A 25266-nucleotide genomic window follows, 5' to 3' on the forward strand; every position below is an offset into this window, starting at 1 on the left:
ACCGATCCTTCCCCCGCGGTGGCTGCAGGCATACTGACTCCCACCAATTTTTTTTAAAGCATATAAATCGTCAGGTAGTATGACGTCATGTCCGCCATCTTGACTTCGATGCTGGAAGCCATCATCATTGTATCGTCGGCGAGAGTGCGCTGACGCCATGTTAGTTTAATTATTATCCGCTAGAGTGCAGTAATCATTTATTATTGCTGTGACACCCGCCATCTTGAAATTTGGCCGCCATCTTGAAAATCCGTGATTATTATGCTAGAAATTCGGGAAAAGTTCCAAAATTCATTACATAAATCACTCATTAATTTACATATTGATTCGATCGATTCGTGTCCTCGGTTCAATACCCGATCTATGCAATAATGTTTAATTTTATGTAAAAAATAATAATTTCAATAAACCATGTTCAACATTCGTAAAGAGACTTTAAATCATCTTCTACCATCATCCTATCAGACATCAAGACCACCATATTGGAAATTTGTAATTGTAGCTCTAGAGATTCGGGAAAAAGTTCAAAATTCATTAAATAAATTTGTAATCCATATAATGATTGATTGGATCGACTAAGGTCCTTGGTTCGATCCCTGGCCGATACAAAACAACTTTAATTTAAAAAAATACTAAAAAAGTGTTAGGTTTGAGAAAATAAAAACACCACAAGTTCTTTTAAAAAAAAATTTATTACATAAATTCAATACACTACTACAAGTACAAAAAAACACTGACAAATTACTAAAGCCATTTGGATTCCTCGATTCAAACAGTCTTCATATTGTACGGACTAAGCCTTTTACATGACTTTAAATGTCTATCCGATCCGGTCATCACCGCAGCCAGAGACGGACTGAAGTTCATATCACTTATATAGTCTCATTAGCCGGTACAACACATGAGTCAATTCAATAACCATGTTCATTATACGTTTTGGATCATTTTTTATAATGACGATGTAAGCTATCGAGTTATGAAATAAGTTTATTGCACTTATTGCACTGAAAGTGTATTCTTTGAACATTATTAGAACAACCGCTTCTTTCATGTCTGCGAGCATTTGAAATGATAGTAAATGATGCGCCACAGTATTTGCACTGATGCCAAGTACGCTCTTCATTGATAGAAGTATTCAATGCTGATGAAACTTCAGCTGATGGTGGAACAGCACATATCGAAGTCTCCTCCAGTGTTGTCAGAGGCGTTGCCAACGGGATCTGCTCCAACATCATCGGCGCCGACGTCATGGTTCCCGTAGTCGATGGTACATCCTCCATCGAGTTCGACGTTAAAGTCGGTAAAGATGCCATCGAAGTCTCAAGAACAGGCAATTACACGACTTATGCACCAGAAGAAACAAACTAGGTGATCCGTACACCGTCGACAGCAGTAACAAACTGAGCATCCTGCTGTCTAGGACTCGTTTATATACATTAACCGGTTTGAATAATACGCTAGTCAAATCAACAACAATTTACTAAAATACTAGAGTCAAAACAACATTAAAAAAATAGAAGCACCATCAACAAAAAAGGAAGCACATTTGGAATCACCATCAAAAAAGGAAAAACAATAGGAAGCACCAACTACGAAAAGGCAGCACATTTGGAAGCACCGACGACGAAAAGATAGCACCGCCATCGAAAAGGCAGCACATTCGGAAGCACCGACTACGAAAAACATCACATTTGGAAGCATCGTCAACGAAAAGGCACCACATTTGGAAGCACCGACAACGGAAAGGCAGCACATTTGGAAGCACCGCCATCGAAATGGCAGCACATTTGGAAGTACCGACTACGAAAAGGCAGCACATTTGGAAGCACCGTCAACTAAAAGGCAGCACATTTGGAAGCACCGACAACGAAAAGGCAGCACATTTGGCAGCACCGACAACGAAAGAACAGCACATTTGGCAGCACCGACAACGAAAAGGCAGCACATTTGGAAGCACCGACTATGAAAAGGCAGCTCATTTGGAAGCACCATCATCGAAAAGGCAGCACATTTGGAAGCACCGACAACGAAAAGACAGCTCATTTGGAAGCACCGACAACGAAAAGACAGCACACTTGGAAGCACCGACAACGAAAAGGCAGCACATTTGGAAGCACCGACAACGAATAGGCAGCACATTTGGAAGCACCATCATCGAAAAGGCAGCACATTTGGAAGCACCGACATCGAAAAGACAGTACATTTGTAAGCACCGACAACGAAATGGCAGCACATTTGGAAGCACCGACAACGAAAAGGCAGCACCACCATCAAATAAGGAAGCACATTTTGGATGCACTATCGAATAAGGAAGCACATTTGGAAGCTCCATCAACAAAAAAGGCATAAAGGAAGCACAAGTTGCGAGATCTAAGTCTTAATTAGAAATCAGAATACAAGAAATAAAAACATTAAATTTTTATAATTTAAATTATTTATATTATTTCTTTACATTATACAAAAGCAAGTAAAACAGCCATTATTGTATTTAGCCAGCTTTCCTCAGTTCCTTGAGTATGAAGGATATTTCTTTGATGCACGAATAGTTTCCTGCACAAATGAACCATGTAGAAGTCTTAGCCGGTGAACCAATATGTTTGGATCTTTCCATGATGTGTTATCAATCTCTTCTACTACCATCTTCCTTGCACGTTTATATTAAATATTATGATCTCTGGTATCTTTCGTTTTACCACCAACCTCAGGGTAACTTTAATTTTTGAGACGGTGATCATCACAAGCTTGATCAGATTTATTTAACGCCAATCCTGCGTACAAGCTAGAGGACAACGATGAATCTACTAGACTAAGGAAGAGTGATCTACATTACGACAATAATTTTCCTGGCTCTTCCGATCTCGACAAAGAACTTAAATTGAAGGAGGTTGATGATTTATGGAAGAATGAAGACAGTGGAAAAAGCCTTAACGTGAAAAGTGAGAATATATTCCAGCCGAATTCAAGTAGATCTTTCCTACTTTGTAGAAATAATGGACTCCTAAAAAGGAAGGATGAAGACGATGAAGACACTTCAACATCATCAACATCGAATTCTTACGGTAAATTGGGTGAAGACGATTCCTTCTACGGTGATTGTTACAGTGACTCTGAGGCTGTTGACAAAGACATATCCTATGATGAAGCACCTAAAGCTGACAATATCGAAGAATGTGGTGGTGTCCTGAGACCGAAACAATGGAAACGACGTGATATATTAAATAAATCTGATCAAGCTTGTGATGATCACCGTCTCAAAAATGAAAGTAACCCTGAGGTTGGTGGTAAAATGGAAGACACCAGAGATCATAATATTTATTATAAACGTGCAAGGAAGATGGTAGTAGAAGAGATTGATAACACATCATGGAAAGATCCAAACATATTGGTTGACCGGCTAAGACTTCTACATGGTTCGCTTTGTGCAGGAAACTATTCGTGCATCAAAGAAATATCCTTCATACTCAAGGAACTGAGGAATGCTGGCTAAATACAATAATGGCTTGTTTTATTTGCTTTTGTATAATGTAAAGAAATAAAATAAATAATTTAAATTATAAAAATTTAATGTTATTATTTCTTGTATTCTGATTTCTAATTAAGACTTAGATCTCGCAACTTGTGCTTCCTTTTTGCCTTTTTTGTTGATGGAGCTTCCAAATGTGCTTCCTTATTCGATAGTGCATACAAAATCTGCTTCCTTATTTGATGGTGGTGCTGCCTTTTCGTTGTCGGTGCTTCCAAATGTGCTGTCTTTTCGTTGTCGGTGCTTCCAAATGTGCTGCCTTTTCGTTGTCGGTGCTTCCAAATGTGCTGCCTTTTCGATGATGGTGCTTCCAAATGTGCTGCCTTTTCGTTGTCGGTGCTTCCAAATGTGCTGCCTTTTCGTTGTCGGTGCTTCCAAATGTGCTGTCTTTTCGTTGTCGGTGCTTCCAAATGTGCTGTCTTTTCGTTGTCGGTGCTTCCAAATGTGCTGCCTTTTCGATGATGGTGCTTCCAAATGTGCTGCCTTTTCGTAGTCGGTGCTTCCAAATGTGCTTTCCTTTTCGTTGTCGTTGCTGCCAAATATGCTGCCTTTTCGTTGTCGGTGCTGCCAACTGTGCTGCCTTTTCGTTGTCGGTGCTTCCAAATGTGCTGCCTTTTAGTTGACGGTGCTTCCAAATGTGCTGCCTTTTCGTTGACGGTGCTTCCAAATGTGCTGCCATTTCGATGGGGGTGCTTCCAAATGTACTGCCTTTTCGTTGTCGGTGCTTCCAAATGTGCTGCCTTTTTGTTGACAGTGCTTCCAAATGTGCTGCCTTTTCGTAGTCGGTGCTTCCGAATATGCTGCCTTTTCGATGGCGGTGCTATCTTTTCGTTGTCGGTGCTTCCAAATGTGCTGCCATTTCGTAGTCGGTGCTTCCTATTGTTTTTCCTTTTTTGATGGTGCTCCCAAATGTGCTTCCTTTTTTGTTGATGGTGCTTCTATTTTTTTAATGTTGTTTTGACTCTAGTATTTTAGGAAATTGTTCTTGATTTGACTAGCGTATTATTCAAACCGGTTAATGTAAATAAACGAGTCCTAGACAGCAGGACGCTCAGTTTGTTACTGCCGTCGACGGTGTACGGATCACCTAGTTTGTTTCTTGTGGTGCATAAGTTGTGTAATTGCCTGTTCTTGAGACTTCGATGGCATCTTTACCGACTTTAACGTCGTACTCGATGGAGGATGTACCATCGACTACGGGAACCATGACGTCGGCGCCGACGATGTTGGAGCAGATCCCGTTGGCAACGCCTCTGACAACACTGGAGGAGACTTAGATATGTGCTGTTCCACCATCAGCTGAAGTTTCATCAGCATTGAATACTTCAATTAATGAAGAGCGTACTTCGCATCAGTGCAAATACTGTGGTGCATCATTTACTATCACCTCAAATGCTCGTAGACATGAAAGAAGCGGTTGTTCTAATAATGTTCAAAGAATTCAATTTCAGTGCAATAAGTGCAATAAACTAATTTCACGTCTCGATAGCTTACATCGTCATTATAAAAAATGCTCCGCGACGTATAATAAAAATGGTTATTGATTTGACTCATGTGTTGTACCGGCTAATTAGACTATATAAGTGATATGAACTTCAGTCCGTCTCTGGCTGCGGTGATGACCGGATCGGATAGACATTTAAAGTCATGTAAAAGGCTTAGTCCGTACAAAAGAAGACTGTTTGAATCGAGGAATCCAAAAGGCTTTGGTAATTTGTCAGTGTTTTTTTGTACTTGTAGTAGTGTATTTTTATTTATGTAATAATATTTTTTTAAAAGAACTTGTGGTAATTTTTTCTCTCAAACCTAACACTTTTTTAGTATTTTTTTAAATTAAAGTTGTTTTGCATCGGCCAGGGATCGAACCAAGGACCTTAGTCGATCCAATCAATCATTATATGGATTACAAATTTATTTAATAGATTTTGGATTTTTTCCTGCTATTCTAGCTACATTATTACATGATTTCAAGATGGTGGTCTTGATGTCTGATAGGATGATGGTCGTAGAGGATTTAGAATCTCTTTACGGATGTTGAACATGGTTTATTGAAATTATTATTTTTTACGTAAAATTAAACATTATTTCATCGATCGGGTATTGAACCAAGGACAGGAATCGATCGAATCAATATGTAAATTAATGAGTGATTTATTTAATGATTTTTGGAACTTTTCCCTAATTTCTAGCTAAATAACTACGGATTTTCAAGATGGCGGCCAAATTTCAAGATGGCGGGTGTCACAGCAATAATAAATGATTACTGCACTCTAGCGGATAATAATTAAACTAACATGGCGTCAGCGCACTCTCGCCGATGATACAATGATGATGGCTTCCAGCATAAAGACAAGATGGCGGACATGACGTCATACTACCTGACGATATATTTAAAAAAAAGTGGTGGGAGTCAATATGCCTGCAGCCACCGCGGGGAAGGATCGGTCGCCATTTTTATTTTTTTTTGCACTCGTCGGGTTTGAACCGAGGACTCCGAGCTCCGTGTCTTAAATGTTTGTTTTTTAAATATTTTATTAAAAAAAATTATTATTTAATTTTTTTATAATTTTTAAATTTTTTTCATTAAAATCGGATAATAAATTTAAAGATGGCGGCCGTAACGGAAACTGCAACGGTGACGTCATCATCCAATATGGCGGAAAACACATCGCCGGAATGTTCGAGAACACAATGATGTCATCCAAGATAGCGGATTTTAAAGATGGCACCTGTGACCTACATGTCCCGTTACGCTATGTCCCGTTACGCCGTGTCCCGTTACGCTCGTCCAAGATGGCGGATCAAAAATGGCCGCCGGGGTCAAGGTCAAAGGTCAAGGTCACAACCGTCCAAGATGGCCGCCGTGACGTCACAGTCCAATATGGCGGTCATGGTATCCTTATTCCTAGAAATGGCTTAACTGAGGCTTGAGTTAAGGATGCTTAAGCCAGTTTAAGGAATTTTCAGCCTCTGGGATTTTTACGGAATAAAACAGGAAATTTTCCCTCGAAACGGGAATTTTTCCCTCGAAAACGGGAAATTTTTTCTTAAAACGGGAATTTTTTAGTCATTTTCAGTCATTTTTGAGGAATTTTTGAGTAAAAAATCGTCGCCGTGACGTCACAATCCAATATGGCGGACACCGGCACCGGCACCACACCCTGGACCCTGTTTCCGGAGCCCCATTTACATACTACTAACCGAAATTTTTTCATGGAACCCTTCTATCTGATAAAAATTAAAAAAAAAAATCGATTTATAATGGTGAACCTAAATGTAATGACAATAAGAATGTCTATCTCGAATGAATATATACCAGGTCCGTAGATTGCAGTATTATAGTTTAAGCAACGAGATAAAGCTTAATAATGAATTAAACTTGGTACACATCATATTTAAAACAGTCAAAACAAGAATTATTTGACGAATTTATAACCCCGATGTTTTCGCCATTTTGTGAAGAACTGTACCGACGCACAGCAGCGGAACGCATCGCAAAGAGTGGTTTCCGAAAAGCTGGTCGCCAGTGAAATGTCTCCCGGGCGAAGACGCGCGACTCGGCGTCCTCGTGCTCGAAATGCAATAACGTCTCCACAGCTTTCTCTTTTTATTTTTGGTTCGGTTGAGGCGACTGGAGCGGGAATACAGCCGGGCGGAGAACGCCGCCTGCAAAAAAAAAAAAAACTCCAACTCAATAAAGCGAACAATAATAGGTAATGGACCGTGTGGAAGAGATCGATGTTCTTTGCGTTGACATGCGAAAACAGCTTGCCTGCCGGGTAAGGGAAAGAAGGGGTGGTTGGGGAGGGTTTGAAGAGGGGTGGCTGGCATCAAAAGCACGAGCGCCTCCGAATTAACCGCCCGGCAGTTAATCAGAAAGATGCAGCGTAATTGGAAGGAAGTTATATTGTAACCTCCATCAGAGAAGTCCTTAATTTTCCACTTTATTGAAAGTGCGTGCGCATCCGACCCCTCCGTCACTTTCCCTTTCACCCTTCGCTCAGCCGCGCCCCAAGCGCCTGCTATCCGCGTCACTCTCTCCACCCCGTCCTCTGCTTCTCTCTCTCCACCCTGTCCTCCGCTTCTCTCTCTACACACCGCCCCTCCGGGCGCAGGCGTCTTCACGCGCCCCTTATAACCAGTTGAATAGCGTGTTTAGGAAAGGCTAAATGTCTGCAATAACTCGATTTGTTCACAGAGTCCAATCTGACGAGGTTAGGGCGGCCTCATCCCGGGATCGCGACAAGCCCGACCAGGCCCAAATCACATTACGCTCCATCAAGAGCGGTAACTCGGTTTGCTCGTCTACGCTGCAAACAGGCGTTGTTGCGCACGCTGTTTGCGGCGTCGGCAAGCATCGCGGCGGCACTTGGCCCCTGCTGCCTTCGTCCGGCACCTTGCCGGATCATCGACCGCCCGTGTACATCTCACGGGAATACCTAACGTGTTGGGACAGGTATTTACCGCGAAAATATAGCTGCACTGTGATAATTTTTTTTTGTAAATGGTACAGAAATAATTATGTTAAATTACAGATGGTTGTAAATTTGTACATTTATTTCAAAACAACTGTATCACTACAAAATAGTGTTTGCAATTATCCTGGGTGTTCGGATTCTTACACGGGCATTTATGCTTTGTGTTGTCTCAGTACCTCCGATGGTTAAATTTATTGGCAAACTTAACGCCGAATAGCTTTCCTGTATTAACTGCGCACATAGTAAACATAGTACAACAAAATAAATTCAGATTGTTGATATTCGACTATATTTTCCATGGCTTAAAAAATTATGGTTGAATGAAACAACAATTAGCAAATTAAATTATGCGCCAATTTTTATAAAAATACTCAGTAATATCTCAAAAAACGTATTTTAAAAATGGAAAAATAACCAAAGTACAATATAGTTCTTGTAGTATTACAAACTGGTTTCAGTAGTATATAATAGTATTTCCGGGTCCGACAGTAGGAGAGTGGTATCGGTGGCGGTGTTCGCCATCTTGGATTGTGACGTCACGGCGTCCATCTTCGATAACCTTGACATTCAAAATTTGCCAAACATTACTCAAAATTTGCCCAAATTTGCCCAAAATTCACCGAAATTCCCCCAAATTTCTAGCTTTTAGAAAACAATTTATCCAAATTTCTAAAAAAAAATTAGAAAATTAAAAAAAATCCATTTCTAGGGGGGAAAACCTGCGAAAAATTCAAAAATCTAAAATTTCAAAATTAAAAATATTTTTCCCTTTGAAAAAACGAAAATTTAAGCAGCTTAAGACTTCAAAAAACAAGCTGCTCTAAGCTGCTGTGGTCATGACCTCGACAATTAGGATGTCATGGTCGCCATTTTGAAAATAAAATCGTCACCGACCGTTGCAAGTAGTATATAATTGCCGGAGCTGGCCCAGGGTTTAGGGCGCTTGCACACGCACCGGTATTTTCCCGGTGCTAGCTCCGGCAACGGATCCGGCGCCCGGAGCTGTCCTTGCACACGCTCCGGTTTATTCCGGAGCCCTCTCCGGCAGCGGCTCCGGCGCCGGCAGCGATGTCCTTGCACACGCACCAGCAAGCCGCTAGTTTGGTTTCAGCATCCGCGGTAGAAACATGTGCCCTGTTTGGAACAGGAGGTCGTACATATTGTACTTGCTACGTTTACGCCGTAAATATCGCCGCAAAGACGGTATTGGCTACATCCTACAGTAGCAGTGAGAAATATTGAAGGAAGTTTTTATACTCTTTTCGAGAAACTTGAAGGTGACGAAATAAAAAATTTTAACTACTTCCGAATGAGTACGGGAACATTTAAGTATCTATTTTTGCGTATATCAGCCAGCATTCAAAGTCAAGATACTGTGATGAGACTGTGCATTCCTCCAAAGGAAATGCTTGCGGTTACACTAAGGTAAGAACAATATTAATACTATATTTAATTGGCAGTGCCGTTGCATTAAAAATATAAATTAGTCTTGAAGTATAGTTCTATCAACTCCCAAAGGTTTGAATATAGATATGATGATGAGACTGGAATAATATATTATGGAAATCACAGTGGAAAAATTAATTTTAATATTTTAGCTTTAATAAGATTTGTTAACTTTTATTAAATCACAAAAGGTTGTAAATGAAAAAAAAACACATTCATATTTTTAAATAAAACGAGCAGAAACACACTTGAAACATTACAGGAATAAAATGTTCACTGTGTTATATTTCCAAATATGTCTTGCTGTCGATCGTGTGGTTGTTGCTGTTCAGAGAAGCTCGAGAAATGGGCTAAGTCGGATGTAAAACTATGACCAGAATTACAAGGGATAGTGCTAGGAGAGTGTGATGAAGCAGTGCTTGCAGGGGAAAGTGCCACTGGAGGAATTTCAGGTATTTTTGGCTTTCCTGTTAATGTCCCTAATCAACCCTAGGACAGCGAACCTAAATTCCAGTTTATCGTCTGCAGAAATTTTTCGTGCAGCTGGAGTAATAGAAATGAAAAATGCTTTATCCCCGTCAGGTGTAGTGCTGTGCAGAGATTTCAAGATTTACCTGTCTATATCGTTCATAATTCTGCGTTTATTACTCCTGCCATCACATGTAGGTCTTTTTCGTCGTTTGATTTCTTCATCATCCTCGCATTCTGTCTCTTCTACTTGTGATTCCTCTACTTGCGATTCTTGTGAATTGTGCCGGAAATTAGGCATTTCGACACATTTTTTTTCTAATTTTATATAATTTAAATTTTTTTTGGAAATTTTATTTGCTCTATAATTTGGTTACTAAAGGGCGATTTACACTTTGTTAGTCTGGTGTACTCCCCTTAGTTAAACTTTGTGCCAGTAGTCTGAAGCACCTTTCCCAGAGACGTATCTGATATTTTGCAGATCTAATACTTTGTTGGCAGCTCGCTTAAAATTTCCCTCGCTTCCAGGCACGTCCCAGGCCTGTAACGTTACTTCACTTCATGACTAAAACCGCCTACAGCAGCTCTGGACGAGCTGTTACCATTTCTCAGAGGCAAGCTGACCATAGACTTTACTGTCACGAATACGTATTAGGTTCACTCCCCTGGAAGCACGATATGGACGCTTGTTCCCAGCGTCGTTGCGTTTTCCCCCCTCTTGAGTTCTAAGAATTCGCCTAAGACCAATGACCGGTCATACACTCCATCAGGCAGCGACCGTCTCCAAGGACGCCTCGCATAAAAAAATGTGTGTGCCAAGATGGACCGCACACGATACCTAGCGGCAAACTCGCTAACCGCCCAGCCAACTTACCCTGTAGGCCGCCAGAGCGCTGCACTAGACTGCGCCCTTAACCCTTGGTTTAAGCAGACGCCTTGGGCGAGTCGATTCTTTTTATTTCAGACACCTCTCAACAGGTAGCGCTAAAGTCGGCCAGTGCTACCAACTTCGAGACATCCCCTCTCGGGGAACTTCGGAACCTTTCGGTCCGGACTCCCAGTCCCTCCCCTCCACTTTTGATAGAACAGTTACTTTTAATTACGAGACGCGGTTCTCCGCGAGACACTTCGCGTCGCGACTGCAGACGGACCGTTTTGCGAAAATCGGCGGATCGACGAGACACTGCAAGACTTCCATCCGGCTGCAACCGACTATGTAGTCGCCTAAATAAGGGATGCTATCCCTACAATTTTTTTCAGTAGTTTAGTCCGTCTGCGTAGTACAAAATGTAATAGTTTTTTCTTTTAAATTTTTTTTGAAATGAAGAAATCAACCGCGCCCAGCTGCATAATCGCGGGATCCAGTTCCTGGCTGGCGACGCATCTGTAAACAGAAGCCAACTCCCCTGTCTGGTGAGTGACGATCCGCGACTTTCCCCAAAACCTCCCCTTAACTTTTCCGGGCATTTTCTGCCCCGTATACTGTCTGTGTACAAGATATAATCAGTTTTGATTCGGACTGTTCCAGACAGGGTCCGAGAGCCGGACGCCGAATTGGCATTTTCATCTCCCTGCCTCAACAGGACACAAGCGCCCTGGCATCATGTACCCGCGTGATCTCCGGGAAACGAAGCCCCGACCTCCGGTGCTTCTGTATCTTTTGACCCTTTTCTGAACTTTCTTTAAATTACGTCGTCAGATGCAGTTAATTAGATAAACATAATTTCTGGACTTTAAGTACATACCTCAACTGGGATTATTTAGACATATTTGTATTTTTTTTATTGGTTTATGTATTTTTAGTAAATGAAACGTTTGATAATTCCCTGTACGGCCGGCCATTAATTTTTTTTAATATACCTGAGAGCTGTTTAAGAATGTAATTAATATTGTACGTTAATATTTTCTTGTATCTGTTATAAGTTTCCTCAGTATGGAGTAATTATATTTCAGACGGAATCACACCATGTTTTTGTTCATTTCTAATAAACTGGTGAAACCTAAAGATCCACCTAGCAAGGCAAAGATGGTAATCAGACCGTGGTTTGCTGCTACAAAAATAATAGCAGTTAGCATGGTTTGAACCTTGCTACAAAATGAGCTTCTGGTTCCATAATGCTTGAATCGGTGTCATCTTTCTCGATAACTTTCAAAAGGAACTGAAGATTAGCACTGTACAAGTATTGTTTTGCTGCACTTTGACCTGACTTTTTTTTTTAGAGATTTAACAAATGCATCTCTGATGTTCTGCCACTTTCCCTGTATGAGCTGACCTGAAATGGAATAGAATATGTAAATTAAATACTTATGTGTTTAGCTATTGGTATATAATATGTTGTATTCAGCACACATCTTACGTGAACAAAGAAACAAATTTAACGACGTTTTTAAAACTCAATAAAAAGGTTCCTATATAACTATTGCTACAAACAATGTTGCCAGAATACCTAATGTGTTATATGTAATATCTTGTGCCACAGTACTATACATTAAATTCCTGCTTTAGAACATTTAACTATGGTATAATATGAGGTGTTTAATATCATAACCAGCTAAATCCATTTTCCGAAATTTTACAGGAGATGCGAAAAACGCCTCACAGATATACTTTTTTATGTTTATGGGTTATAGTAGTTTAAAAAAACTTAAGTCCAAAATTGTTTTGCTATGTTTTTGCCTTTTAAGAACTTTATAGTTTTAACTAAATTTATTATTTGGATCAAATGGGTTTTAATTTTTTTTTTTTAAAAATAGTTTTTGTTTTTTTAACATTATTTTGCTAAAATCAATCAATTTTTAATGAAAAAAAAGACAATTTTTTAAAGTATGTTTCAAGGAGTAAAAACGATTACATTTTTATTATTCAATGTTTAAAAAAATTATTTTCCATCACACAATACAGTTAAAACTTATTGTTAGGACCTTTGCTCATCTAATACGGAGATAGAACAATAAAAAAAGAACTCGAACCCATCTGCTTTTGATGTGAAACGCACTTTTGAATCAATTTTTCAGTTTATTTAAGGTGGATTGGTTCAGAACATACTTACGAGGTTATAGAAAAAATTCTTTAAAAAAATATTTTCTTTTAATGGTTTGAGTTGGTTTAGATACTAAACGCCTCATATAACACTTACATACATGTATCGAAAATTGAGTTGTTTAAAAGGAGGAGGGTGATGAACGCCAGAACCACATAACCTCACCAACGGCCTAAATTTTAAGCTTTGCGTAAATACTGAAAAATGTGTTTATTGTCCAGATAAGAAACTGTTGGCCAGTTTTCTTCAAATGTATCTTTCCCGCTCCTATCCCAAACGAATTATTTCCACCATAATTATTCGCTAGTGAGTATAAATATATATATATATATATATATATATTCACATTACAGGTACCTTGCGAGTGGAGCTACTTTCACAGACCTGCATTACGCCTATAGACTTGGAACAACAACAATTGGAAAAATTGTAAGAAAAGTATGTAAAGCACGGTCTTCCCAAACCAACGGAGGAACATTGGCAGCAAAAAGCCAAGGCTTCAGTAAATCATCGCAAAAAAAGTGTTTTATTTCTTGGACTTGTCACTTTTAAGGAATTATTAATTAAATTATTATTTTTTGCATTGATAAAGGATCGAACCGAGGAAGGATATCATTCGAATAAATTAGTATATTATGAGTGATTTTGTTGATGAATTTGGAATTTTTTTCTAAATTTCTATATTAATTATTCCGAATTTTTAAAATGGTGGTCAATAGGTCATCATCGGCTTACCCCAGTCTGGTTGACTAGGAAACTAATCTGCGTTTAGGACTTTTAACCATATTTCAATAAATAAGGCATTGTTACATAAAAGTAATTTTTTTGTATTAATCAAGTATCGAACCGAGGACAGATATCGATCCAATCAATCATTATATTAATGAGTGATTTTTTGATGAATTCCAAATTTTTTTCCAAATGTATAGCTAATTTTCAAGTTGTGGCCAAATTTCAAGATGGCTGGTGCCAAAGTAATAATAAATAATTACCACACTCTAACAGGAAAAAATTAAACTAACATGGTGATAGCGCACTCTAGCAGACGAAAACAAGATGGTGGCCACCAGCAGACGAAAATAAGATGGCGGACGTGATGTCATACTAGCTGAAGAGATATATACCTTGGCATTAGTGGTGGGAGGTTAGTCTGTCGGTGTCTTCCGTGGAGGAAGGGTCTGTCTTTTTTTTTTATTTTGCCTCACCGGGTTTGAACCAAGAACTTCATGATGTAAGTACGTTTTTAAAATAATATTTAATTAATTTTTTTTTCAAATTTTTCTGATAGTAATTAAATATTTTCAAGATGGCGGCCGCAACGATAATTCCAACGATCTAGTAGGTATCTAATATGGTGGCCATAAAGAAACGCACACGATGATGTCGTACACATCCAAAATGGCGGGAGTAACGAAATGTGCAACATTAATGGAATTAAAGATGGTTACCGTGATTAAATTTGCAACAGTGTTTTTAAATAATATTTTATTAAAATTTAATTAAATGGATTATTTTATAAATTTAAAGTTTTTCCCGATTTTCTAGCATAAAAATTACTGATTTTCAATATGATTATTGCAACATTTACTTCATAATTCAGAATGGCTGACATGTCATCCTAATTGTTAAGGTCATGACCTCGGAGGCTAAGGGAGGCTTGTAGATATGGATTCTTAAGTCTCATTACGAACTTTTCAAGTCGTTGAAATTTTTGAGGACTAAAACGGGAATTTTCCCTCAAAACGGGAATTTTTCCCTTGAAATAGAGCAATCTGTTATTTTTCAAATATTTTAGATTTTTTTTCGCGGAATCAAAAAAAAAATTGGAAATTTTGGCTGATTTTGGCGAATTTTGGGCGAATTTTGAAGGTCAAAGTCAAGTTAAAGGTCAAAGTCAAGGTAATCCAAAACGACCACCATGACGACAGGGTGGTCAGTCATTGACCGGCTCCAGGCTACACAGCCTGAAGCCTGGCGACGGAATTACTTTCCTATACTACTCGCGAATCTCAGTTTGTTACTGGCTACGACGGTGTAAGGATCACCTAGTTTTACTCCTTAGATACATAAGTAACGTAATTATCTTTTTTTTTATATCTTGATGGCATATTTATCATCATTAACGTCGAACTCGATGGAAGTTTACCATCGTCTATGGGAACCCTAGCGGCAGCGTCGACAACGGCGACGCAGATCGGGTTGGCATCGTCGACGACAACCACGAATACCTTGATGGAAGCTGCACCTTCGACAGCGAAGATCTCGTCAGCGACGATGTAGACCTTGATGGATGATGTACCATCGAATGCTGAGATCTCGTCAGTGATGACGGCGCAGAACCCGATAACAGTGATGGCAACAACACTAAAGGAGACTTCAACAGGCGTGGTTCTAAAAGCAGAAGAGCCTTAATTCGTTCAGTGCTGGCTGCGGAGGAAACCTCGATGAAAGATGTTTCGCCAGCGAAGAAGATTTTAATGGTTGGTGATTCGTCAACAACTAAGGCGCATCAACGCCGTTACTGTGACAAGATGTTCTCGAACAACAGTAATTATCGTCGACACGAAAAGAGAGATTGTGCTAAGAATCCTCCTCGCAAAATGTTTGCCAGAAAATATAATATGTAAACGCACTTGAAAATATGCAGAGGTCGTGCTGTACGGCAGAAACTAAAGTTTTCGCTGCAACAACGATGTATCGATGTGCATAAGAGTACAACGGGAATTTATACAACTGCAGCAACATCAGCATTTGGTTTGGGTCTGAAAGGTTCGTCTTCATCGACTAGACATCCTTGCGGCTGCTGCGATATGACATTTACATTTTCCCATGATGCACGAAGACACGAGAGAAGTAAATGTACGAAGAATCTTTCTCGTATGAAGTTTCGCTGTGATGATTGTCATGCGTGGTGTAGGGTAGCAACGTACGGACCTTTATAATAATACACGTGGCTGGAGTGCATATATGGTAAACCGTATCCGTTCGGGAACCAAGAGAAGAAGTGCGCTTTTAAGACTATGATTACTCCCATTTACAGTTTCGACGATGTAAAGCAGTCTGTTAACACGGTATCGAGAAAATCGGTCGGGAAGAAAAACTATGTAAGAAAAGTATGGGGCTGGTCAGTGTCTTCAGTAAACTGTTTGGAGCTGAGAATTAGATAGTTCAAGCCAATGTAGTCCTAAAAGTTTATTAGACTGCTAACGTTTGCAAGTGTTCCTGTAGTACTGTAGTATTTATGTAATAAATTATTTGTTTGTATTTTTGTTATTTCATTTATTGAACCTGTCACTTTTATGGTATTTTTTAATTAAATAACTTTTTTTTTGCATTCAGCGAGGATATAACCGAGGCGATAGTACATTATTTATTTTAAGAATTTGTTTTTTTTGATGATTTTTGGAATTTTTCCTGACTTTATAGCTTAATTAATACCGATTTTTGAGATGGCGGGCGAATTTCAAGTTTGTGATGTGCCCCGGTAATAAATGTTTCCAGAACTTTAGCAGGTAAAAATTAAACTGATATGGCGACAGTGCACTCTAGCAGAATAAAACAATATGTTGGATCCAAGATGATGGCTTCCAGCAAACAGAAACAAGTTGTTGTATCCAAATAGTCGACATGACAGCATATACATTATGGTGGCATATAGCAGACGAAATTAATATGTCGGATTCAAGATGGCGAGTTCGAAAACTTTATGGCTGCCATGACATTATACTGGCTGACTAAATATCGGCTTTGGAATGTTTGGTGGGAGGTCAATCTGTCGGTGGCGTCCATGAAGTAAGGATCCATCGCCATTTTTTTTAATTGTTCTCACTGGATTCGAACCGAGAACTTCAAGCTTCATGAGTAAGAGCGTTTTTTAATAAAACAATTTTTAATTAATTCTTTTAAATATTTAAAAAATTTCAATTTAATTTTGATGAAAATTTCGGATTTTCAACATCGCAGACAGTTTTCAAGATGGTGGACGTCCTTGTTAAAATTTATTCCTGCACTCTCGCAAGCAAAATTTAAACTAATATGGCGACAGTGCCCTCTAGCATACAAAACATTATGTCGGATCCAAGATGGCGGCCTCCAACAGACGAAAACGCTATGTCGGATCCAGGATCGCGCCTTCCTGATGACAAACATTATGGCCGCTATGATGTCATACTGGCTGACGTAATATCTGCCTTGGCATTAGTGGTGGCAGGTCAGTTTGCTGGAGGCTTCCGTGGAGGAAGGATGCGTTGCTATTTTTAATCTAATGTCACTTCTGGGTTCAAACCCAGTAACCCTTTACAAACATTATTATCAAAATTTAATTTATTTAATATTTTTATGAATATTATAATTTTTTTGTGATTTTCTAGCTTGAAAAAACAGATTTTAAAAATTGCACACAAAATTCAAAATGGTTAAATGATATTTTATTAAAATTTTAATACCTAATTTTTTATAAATTTAAAATATTTTCCCGAATTTTTAGCTTAATATTTGCGAATTTTCTAAATGGCTACAGTAACAAAAATTGCAATGATGGCAGTTGACGACAGCGGCTTAGGGCGGATTGTCTATGGGGATTTTAAGCAGCTTTGGAGAATTTTGAAGAGTCTGGCATTTATGGGGAATAAAACGGGAAGTTTTCCCTCAAAGCAGGAATTTTCCCTCAAAATAGGTTAATTTCCAGGAGTTTTGAGTCATTTTTGAGGATGTTTGAAGAAATTTGACACAAAAATTGGCCACCGTAACATCGCAATCCAAAATGGCGGCCGGCACCTCTCACCTCTCCCTGAACCCTGCCGCATGAGGAACTATTACACGGGCCAACAAGAAAAGAAAAAAAATTTGCTGCCTAAGATTTTAGCTATATTTGGGGCTTTGAATCTAAATATGAAATTAGTTTTTTTTTTCTATCAGCTCTACTTTTTGAGATAAGTACGAAGTAAGAAGTAGAACCGCTTGCTTGACTCAAGCCACTTTGTCACTGGGATACCCCAGGATGAGACTCGCATCCTTCATTTCAACACTAAAACTGTTAGTGACCTTGTAAAGAGAGCTTATCATGGATACTTTGGTGTTAAGCTCGGTGAGCAGGATAAATCCTGGGCACAGCATCAGGTTTGTAAAACTTGTTCAGAACATTTACGCCAATGGACTAGCAGGAAAATAAAAAGTTTGAAATTCGGCGTACCGATGGTTTGGAGAGCACCCACAAAAACACATCGATTATGGTTATTTCTGTCTAGTAAATATGACTGGTATCAATCAAAACAACCGTAGCGTGGACTTATCCTGATTTAGTCTCTCCAAGATGCCCGGTTCCTTACTCAGAGGAAGTACCGATCCCAGTAATTAACCATCTTCCAGAGCTTTCTGAGGATGAGTGTTGTCACTAATGAAGGTGACAGTGATTATGAGGGGATGTCAACAATTCCTCAACTTTTCAACCAGGATGAGTTCAATGATCTCGTCAGAGATCTTAACCTATCAAAATAAGCTTTTGAATTACTGGCTTCCAGGTTGAAGGAAAAAAAAAATACTGTAACAAGGAACCAAAATTATTTTTTACCATACAAGAGAAAAGGGTCTGCTACCATTCTTGTCTCAAGAAGAAAATATTTTATTTTGTCACAATATTAGAAGACTCCTAGAAAAATTGAGTCTTCCTGAATATTTTCCAGATGATTGGCGTTATTTATTGATAGCTCAAAGCGAAGCTTGAAATGTGTTCTTCTACACAATGGGCACAAATATGGTTCAATACCAATTGCTCACTCAACGACAATGAAAGAAACATATAACACCATAGCTTTGGTTTTGGAGAAGATAAGGTATCGTGAACATCAATGGGTGATTTATGTGGACATACTTAAACATGGTAAACTTTCTCCTAGGACTGCAAAGTGGCCACACCAAATATCCTTGTTTGTTGTGCCTCTGGGATAGCATAGACAAAACACAACCACTGGGTAAGACAAAAGTGGCCTAAGAAAAAAGATATGGTCGTTGGAAAAAAAGGTTATTAATGAACCCTTAATTGAACGTAGAAAATCATCTTTACTCCACTGCATATCAAGCCAGGCTTTACGAAGCACTTTGTAAAGGCTCTTGATAAGGATGGACCATGCTTTGCTTTTATAAAGGAAAAAATGCCTCACTTAAGTAAGGAAACAATTAAAGCAGGAATATTTAACGGCCCAGAAATTCCATGAATGAGGCTGAGCGGAAATCCTGGACTTCATTTGTTGCAGTTGTCGGAATTTTTCTGGGCCAACTAAAAGCAAAAAACCACGTTGAACTTGAACCCGCGACAGGAATACTAGGCCAAGACAAGGACGAAACACGGTCTTACGCCCTTCCAGATTCACATACTATTATAGTGACGAGCCTCAAAGGACTCAAGCTAGTCCATAGTTGCTTGTAAAGAAACAAAGAGGGTTCCATGCAAATAGCTTTATATTATATATAACAGGTCATAACACATGCACATACATCTGCACAGCAGACACAAAGCAAATCGTACGTACAATTCAAATCTCAGTCCTGAATATTACGAACGTGACTGATAACAATATTAAGAGCTGCAGACATTACAATCCCAAATAATTAATAAACAAAAATTAAGAGTTTCAGAAACTACAGTAATGATTACTAAACCATGATGCATCATTAAATACAGGAAATACAAATCATAAATATAGAATGAAAATAATGCAGAGATTAATGACTCATGCTAGGCCCAAGTCTCGCGGCAATGACCCACCCAGTTAATTCACAGGTCCCCTTTAGACCGCGCATGTCGAGTCCCACTGAACAATTTAAAGTGACAGGCCTCTAAGACCTCGCAGCCACTAAGTCAAAATGAAAGTCAAAATGAAAGTTAGCTTTTCCGGCAACGGACAACTGAGCAGGTGGAGGTTTTTGCATGACTAACCGAAGACTGAAGAAACATAGCCCAGACAGACATTAATTCGAAATGGAATTTAGAAGGACGGTGCCAAACGAAAATTTGGAATAAGGCCGCAATCTATTTAAGTCAACTTACATGGCGCGCCGTCCTCGTGCCCACAGTCCAAAAGCATACCCTGCTGCTACCTCCACATGTTGGTCCGTTCCCCGCTCAAGAAGACCCCCCATACCTCTCAAGCATCACGTTCATAGCTCGGCGAACTAACAGCGCAGGTGCGAAGGGGAAACGTTGCCACGCAACCAAGACACCACACCAGGGGAAGGGGAAACAAGGAGGGGAAACGAGGTAAGGAAACAAGTAGGGGAAACATCTCAGTGGAGGCGGATCTCTAAAGCATTTTCGGCACGCCGTCGATGTCGTTCCTTGGCGACCCCGGCGCCGGCTCAACCTGGCAAATGATATGCTTAAAAATTTAAAATCCCTTGAGTGCAACATGATGCCCTATTTACACAGCCACCTGGACCGTTTTCCTGAAAATTTAGGAGACAGCAGTGAGGAGCAAGATGAAAGATTTTATCAAGATATAAAAATTATGGAGAGTAGTATGTAAATGACGGACCGAGCGCAGGCCTCAGGCGGTGGTGCTTGGTGCCGACTCCGCCATCTTGGATTTGTGACGTCACGGCGGCAAAAATTCCTCAAAATTCCTCAAAAATGACTCAAAATGACTCAAAATTTCCCGTTTTCGAGGGAAAAATTCCCGTTTCGAGGAAAAATTAGGATTTCAAAAAACCACAAATGTCTTTTGCCTTAGAAAGAACACCAATTCCTAAAATAGGCTTAAGCATCCTTAACTCAAGCCTCAGTTAAGCCATTTCTAGGAATAAGGATACCATGACCTTTGACCTTGACCCCGGCGGCCATCTTGGATCCGCCATCTTGGATCCGCCATTTTGGATGACGTCATTGTGTTTTCTCGAACATTCCGGCATTGTGTTATCGGCCATTTTGAATTATGACGTCACCGTTGCAATTTCCGTTACGGCCGCCATCTTTAACTTTTTTATTATCCGATTTTAATGAAAAAAATTTAAAAATTATAAAAAAATTAAATAATAAAATTTTTAATAAAATATTTAAAAAACATATATTTACGACACGGAGCTCGGAGTCCTCGGTTCAAACCCGACGAGTGCAAAAAAAAATAAAAATGGCGACCGATCCTTCCCCCGCGGTGGCTGCAGGCATACTGGCTCCCACCACTTTTTTTTTCAAAGCATATATATATCGTCAGGTAGTATGACGTCATTTCCGCCATCTTGTCCTCGTCTGCTGGAAGCCATCATCATTGTATCGTCGGCTAGAGTGCGCCGATGACATGTTAGTTTAATTCGTATCCGCTAGAGTGCAGTTATAATTTATTACTGTGACACCCGCCATCTTGTCATTTGGCCGCCATCTTGAAAATCCGTAATTATTTAGCTAGAAATTCGGGAAAACTTTCAAAATTCATTAAATAAATCACTCATTAATTTACATATTGATTCGATCGATTCCCGTCCTCGGTTCGATCTTGGATGATGCAAAAAAAATTAAATATAACATCAATTTAACATAATAGTAACAGGTTCAAGGAATTAAACACTGCAAGTTCTTTTACAAACATAATATTTATTACATAATTTATATTCTACTACAGGATCATTTGCGAAAGCCAGCAATCTTATAATCATTTAGTTCCGCAGCGGTGTGAAATGACTTATTCTTAGCTCCAATCGGTTTATACTAGACAGAGTCCAGCCAGAACCTTTACAGACATAGTCCACCTCTTCTTGACAGAGTTTCTGGATACCGTTTTTAACAGTTTGCTTCACATCGTTAGAACTGTAAATTACTGCAGCCGATGTCTTGAATGCACACTTCTTCACTTTGTCATCGAACGGATATGGCTTTCCATATATACAGTCCAACCACAACTTATATTTCAAAGGTCCGTTTGTTGCTACATCATCAGTAAGCTGATTGATTATGTCCTCTCTGATATCATCAAGAAAATTACAAATGTCTTTCGACTCACCTAACGTATTTAAATAATAATAGTCCTTCAATGTTCCACGAAATGCAGACTGCGCCAAGTAGAAGCCATTATCGTTCACTTGTAATGCTCCGAACACAGTCTTAGGTTTATTTTCCTGTTCAGACGTCATACCAATCGGTTGCTGCACATCGGTTTTCTTGCTTGTACGCTCACGAGCCTTCAACCTAAACCGAGGAGTCGAAATTTCTGCAGGTAGTTCAGCAGTAGGCACACGGACTTCACCTTTACAGTTTTTCGCATGTCGTCGCAAATTATCAATTCGAGTAAACCATTCATGACACTCATCACATCGAAACTTCATGCGAGATGGATTCTTCGTGCATTTGCTCCGCTCATGTCTTCGTGCATCATGGGAAAATGCGAACGACGTATCACAGTAGCTGCAAGGATACCGTGGTGATGAAGACGATCCTTTCAGACCCGATCCAGATACAGGCGTTACAACAGTAGTACCATCTCCAGGCATACTCTTATGCACATCGATGCATCGTTGTTGTGACGAAACCTTTACTTTCTGCCGAACAGCAGGACCTTTGCATGCCTTCATGTGCGTTTTCATATTATCTTTTCTGGCAAACTGCTTATGACATTTCTCACAAACAAACATTTTACGATATAGGTTCTTGGCACATTCTCTATTCTCATGTCGTCGAGCATTGCTGTTGTTTGAGAAAATCTTGTTGCAGTAACAGCACCGATGTTCGTTAGTTGTTGTCGATTCGACATCCATTGAAGTCTCCATTGATGGTGAACCAGCGTTCGCCGAGTTTCCCTGCACATCCAGCTCAATAGTCATTAAGCTATCTTCTGCTGGTGGTATCACATCTGTTGAAATCGCCTCCAATGTTGACGCCGTCGTTGCCAACGGGATCTGCACCTTCTCCATCGTAGCTGTCGTCAAGGTTCCCGTAGACGATGGTACAACCTCCGAGTTCGACGTTAAAGACGGTAAAGATGCCATCGAGGTCTCAAGAACAGGTAATTACGCGACTTATGCACATGAAGAAATAATCTAGGTGATCCTTACACCGACGACGTCAGTAACAAACTAAGCATCCTGTTGTCTAGAGCTCGCTTATATATACATGCACCGTATGGAACAATACGCTAGTCAAATCAAGAACCATTTACAATAATACTAGAGTCAAAACAACATTAAAATAGAAGGACCATCAACGAAAAGGCAGCACATTTGGAAGCACCGACAACGAAACGGCAGCACATTTGGAAGCACCGACAACGAAAAGACAGCACATTTGGAAGCACCGACAACGAAAAGGCAGCACATTTGGAAGCACCGAAAACGAAACGGCAGCACATTTGGAAGCACCGACAACGAAAAGGCAGCACATTTGGAAGCACCGACAACGAAAAGGCAGCACATTTGGAAGCACTGACAACGAAAAGGCAGCACATTTGGAAGCACCGACAACGAAATGGCAGCACATTTGGAAGCACCGACAACGAAAAGGCAGCACATTTGGAAGCACCGACAACGAAACGGCAGCACATTTGGAAGCACCGACAACGAAAAGGCAGCACTTTTGGAAGCACCGACAACGAAACGGCAGCACATTTGGAAGCACCGACAACGAAACGGCAGCACATTTGGAAGCACCGACAACGAAACGGCAGCACATTTGGAAGCACCGACAACGAAAAGGCAGCACATTTGGAAGCACCGACAACGAAACGGCAGCACATTTGGAAGCACCGACAACGAAAAGGCAGCACATTTGGAAGCACCGACAACGAAAAGGCAGCACATTTGGAAGCACCGACAACGAAAAGGCAGCACATTTGGAAGCACCGACAACGAAAAGGCAGCACATTTGGAAGCACCGACAACGAAACGGCAGCACATTTGGAAGCACCGGCAACGAAAAGGCAGCACATTTGGAAGCACCGACAACGAAAAGGCAGCGCATTTGGAAGCGCCGACAACGAAAAGGCAGCACCATCATCAAAAAGGCCGCACATTTGTCATTGGCTCCAATATTCATTGGCTCCATTATTCATTGATTCCATCAGTCTATTGATTCCATCAGTCTAGTGACTCCATCTGTCATTGGCTCCTACAGTCATTGGCTCCTACAGTCATTGGCTCCAACAACTGTCTTTTGTCTCACCAACTCCAAATATATATATTTGGCTAGAATTCTACGAGTCTAAGAGACTATGAGACCACATGGCTACGAGTCTAAAATGATCTAGCTGGTTACGAGTTATACATGGCTTGCGAGGCTACAGAGCTACGAAGTTTCTAGTACACAGGTTTACATGACTGCGAGGAAACAGGACTACAAGTCTGCAAGAGTACTTGACTACGAAGGTACTCGTCTACATGACTCCAGTTACCGCATCTGTCTTCGACGGAATTTTCTCTTTTGCTCCAACTGCTCCATCAGCATTATGTTATAAGATTACAAGGCCTCTTGCTTACGTAGCTTCAAGTCTACAAGCCTCCAATGCATCATGACTGCGAGACTACGATCAATGAGGTTACGAGTCTACGCGATTGCGAGTCTTCTAGGTTACGTGATCGCGAGGCTATAGGACTACGAAGCTTCTAGAACGCATGGTTACGAGACTGCGAGGCTACAATTCTACGAGGTCCCAAGACATCCAGGCTACGCGACTACGAGCCATGAGGTTACGAGACTACGTGACTACGAATCTTCAAGTTTACGAGACTGCGAGGCTACAGAGCTACGAAGCCTCTAGTACACAGGTTTACGTGACTGCGAGGATACAGGACTACGCGACTTCGAGCCATAAGGTTACGAGATTACGTGACTACGAATCTTCATGTTTACGAGACTGCGAGGCTACAGAGCTACGAAGCCTCTAGAAAACGAGTTTACGTGACTGCGTGGATACAGGAATACAAGTCTGCATGAGTTCTTGACTACGAAGCTACTCGTCTACAAGGCTCCAATTGACACATCTGTCTTCGATGGAATTTTCTCTTTTGCTACATCTACACCATCAGCATTATGTTATAAGATTACAAAGCTACTTGCTTACGTAGCTTCAAGTCTACGAGGCTCCAATACATCATGACTACGAGACTACGAGCCATGAGGTTACGAGACTATGCGATTGCAAGTCTTCAAGGTTACGTCATCGCGAGGCTATAGGACTACGAAGCTTCCAGAACGCATGGTTACGAGAATGCATGACTAATTGGCCGCATGGCTACGAAACTTTATGTCTCTGACTACAATAGCACTATTCAGTGGTGAGAGTTAATTTATTTCATGCAAAGGTACTTGCTGCAAGCAGTTCCACTTTTCAACATC

This window comes from Bacillus rossius, chromosome 2 (assembly GCF_032445375.1).
Source record: "Bacillus rossius redtenbacheri isolate Brsri chromosome 2, Brsri_v3, whole genome shotgun sequence".
NCBI classification, from domain to species: domain Eukaryota; kingdom Metazoa; phylum Arthropoda; class Insecta; order Phasmatodea; family Bacillidae; genus Bacillus; species Bacillus rossius.